Below are 3,082 nucleotides of genomic sequence, written 5' to 3' on the forward strand. Positions count from 1 at the left end.
AAATCTGGAAGGTGTTCTTCTTTTGGGCGTCACGTGTCCTATGCACCCCATATGGTCATCCGGTTAACGGGCCAGTTTTCCATCGCCCTCTGCCTGACCATATGGCCAGGCCATTGGCCCCTGCCTGTGAGTCAGTAAAAACCCAAATATAGGGTCTTTTTACTACAGTTCAGTCCTTCCACCACTGCTAGGAAAAATGCAAACCGGCCCCCTGAGTTGATTTGATTTTCTTCTATAAGAGTGGTAGCCTGCCAAACAGGAAGGTGTCCACTCACTGTGGAGCTTCTGCCCACAAACCAATCAGCTCTTTGTTGGCCAGTGGAGGGCAGCTCATAGGGCACTGCCCAAGTAGCCTGTAGCCATAGGATCCAGCAGCTCTTTTCTTTTTTTTCAAATTTCAAACTTTTTATTTTGTATTGAGGTATAGCTGATTAACAACGTTGCGGTAGTTTCAGGTCAATGGTGAAGGCACTCCACCATACATATACATGGATCCAGGCTTCCCTGGTGGCTCAGTAGAGCATCCATTGCAATGCAGAAATCACTGGAGACGCAGGTTCAATCCCTGGGTAGGGAAGATCCCCTGGAGGAGGAAATGGCAAACTGTTCCAATATTCTTGCCTGAAAAATCCCATGGACAGAGGAGTCTGGCGGGCTACAGTCCATAAATAGACAGATGTAGACACGACTGAAGTGACTTGCAACTTAGCACACATGCATACATGTATCCATTCTCCCCCAAAGCCCCCTCCTATCCAGGCTGGCACATAACATTGAGCAGAGTTCCATGTGCTATATACTAGGGCCTTGTTGGTTATCCATTTTGAATATAGCAGTGTGACACAACCTTCCCAAACTTCCTAACCACCCCTTCCCGCAGGCAATCATAAGTTTGTTTTCTAAGCCTGTGAGTCTCTTTCTGTTTTGTAAGTTAATTTGCATCATTTTAGATTTCACATATAAGAGATGTCTACAATATTTCTCCCTCTCTGTCTGACTTACTTCATTCAGTATGACTCTCTAGGTCCATCCATTTTGCTGCAAATGGCATGCTTTCCTTCTTTTTAATGGCTGAGTAATAGTCCATTGTACATATTTACCACATCTTCTTTATCCATCTGTCTGTTGATGGACATTTAGGTTGCTTCCATGTCTTGGGTATTGTAAAAAAAAAAAAAAAAAGTGCTTCAATGAACACTGCGGTGCATGCATACTTTCTGATCATATTTTTCTCCAGATATATATCCAGAAGTGGGATTGCTGGGTCATATGGTAGCTCTATTTTTAGTTTTTTAAGGAACCTCCATACCGTTCTCCACAGTGGCTGTGCACAAAGTTGGTCAGTCGTGTCCAACGCTTTGTGACCCCGTGGACTGTAACCCGCCAGGCTCATCTATCCATGGGATTCTCCAGACAAGAATACTAGAGTAGGTTGTCATGCCCTCCTCTAGGGAATCTTCCCTACCTGAGGATTAAATCCACATCTCTGTGTCTCCTGCATTAGCAGGCAGGTTCTTTACCTGCCTGGTACACAATGGCTGTACCAATTTACATTCCTGCCAACAGTGTAGGAAGGACACTACCTCTCTCTCTACCCTCGCCAGCATTTGTTGTTTGTGGATTTTTTAATAATCCAGCAGCTCTTCAGGTGGTTCCGAGCCAGCCCTAGAGGAAAAGAGTAAGTATCACCTGGCATTCTGTGGCATGTTCCTGTATGAAACACTTCCATTGTATGACAGAACACTCCTGGGCATTGCCCTCCCCACTAGAGTATTTCTCCATCATCACCCAAGGCATAATGAGTGTTTCAGGTTCAAGGTTATTTTATGTTTCTCAGTCATAGGGGAAATCTCAAAGCCCAATAGCAAGCTGTGTGTGTGTGCTTAGAGGCTCAGTCGTGTCCAAGTCTTTAAGTAATAATTTTCTCTCAAATGTGAATGTTCTGGTCCCAAATCCCAGAAGTTGCCACTAGGTGGCACTCACAGGCTTTTGCTCTAAACTCCAGTCTGCTCTGCACATTGGGCTTTGGAATTGCAAAGCAACAACCTGTGTGGGCTCAGACACCCTCACAGGTCCCATTTACTGTTTCCAATCAATATTGGAGGAAGGGTAGATTTCCATGCCTTCTGTTTTACAATGCTGGTAGGGGAAGCCTTCCCCAGTCAGACACAGTATCCATCCTCATAATACATTCAGGTAAAGAAGATGCAACCACTTCATACAGTCTTGATGTGGGTTCAATCCCTGGGTCAGGAAGATTCCCCGGAATAGGAAACGGCAACCCACTCCAGTATTCTTGCCTGGGGAAATCCCATGGACAGAGGAGCCTGGTGGGCTACAGTCCATGGGGTCACAGAGCCGGGTATGATTGAGTGACTAAACAAAAACAAAGTGGACACAACCACTTCATATAGTCTGTTCATATGTTCGATTTTCATCCAGACTTTCACCTTTATCCCGTCTACCCTCCCAATTTAGCCATAGCACCATTAGGACTTCACTGTGATTTTGGAATCACAGTGCACGGGGCTCCCATATCAAGGAGTCCCAAAAAAAGTCTCTTCTCCATTCTCTGACCATTTTACTCACTCGAGTTCATATGGCTTTGAGTCTCCAGCAGGGGTCAGTTCTTATCTTGATTATATTGCAGGGCCATTGCCCCAGATAATTGGAGGCCTCTAGCCATCTTTGTCTTCCAGCTTTAAAAATTCCTCCACAAACAATAAATAAAGCAGACTTATTTAGGGCCCTTCACTATCAGAGCTTGTGTTCACTTCAGCAGCACATACACTAAAATTGGAATGATACAGAGAAGATTAGCATGGCCTCTGTGCAAGAATGACATGCAAATTTGTAAAGTGTTCCAAGTTTAAATATATATATAACTTATGTAACGTGTGTGTGTGTGTGTGTTAAGTCACTTCAGTTGTGTCCAACTCTCTGTGACCCATAGGGTCTGACTGTAGCCAATCAGGCTCCTCTATCCACAGGATTCTTCAGGCAAGAATACTGGAGTGGGCTGCCATGCCATCCCTCCAGGGGATCTTCCCAACCCAGGGACTGAACCCACATTTCTTATGTC

At 44.9% G+C, this 3,082-nt stretch overlaps 1 non-coding gene across 1 annotated transcript; it reads left to right on the forward strand.

The window, feature by feature from the left end:
* Positions 1–2,766: 2,766 nt before the first annotated feature.
* LOC136156725 (U6 spliceosomal RNA) lies at positions 2,767–2,873 on the forward strand. Its single transcript, XR_010661211.1, has one exon. It is a non-coding gene; the product is annotated as a U6 spliceosomal RNA (small nuclear RNA).
* The last annotated feature ends 209 nt before the right edge of the window (positions 2,874–3,082 follow it).

Source organism: Muntiacus reevesi, chromosome 1 (assembly GCF_963930625.1).
Source record: "Muntiacus reevesi chromosome 1, mMunRee1.1, whole genome shotgun sequence".
Lineage (NCBI taxonomy): Eukaryota > Metazoa > Chordata > Mammalia > Artiodactyla > Cervidae > Muntiacus > Muntiacus reevesi.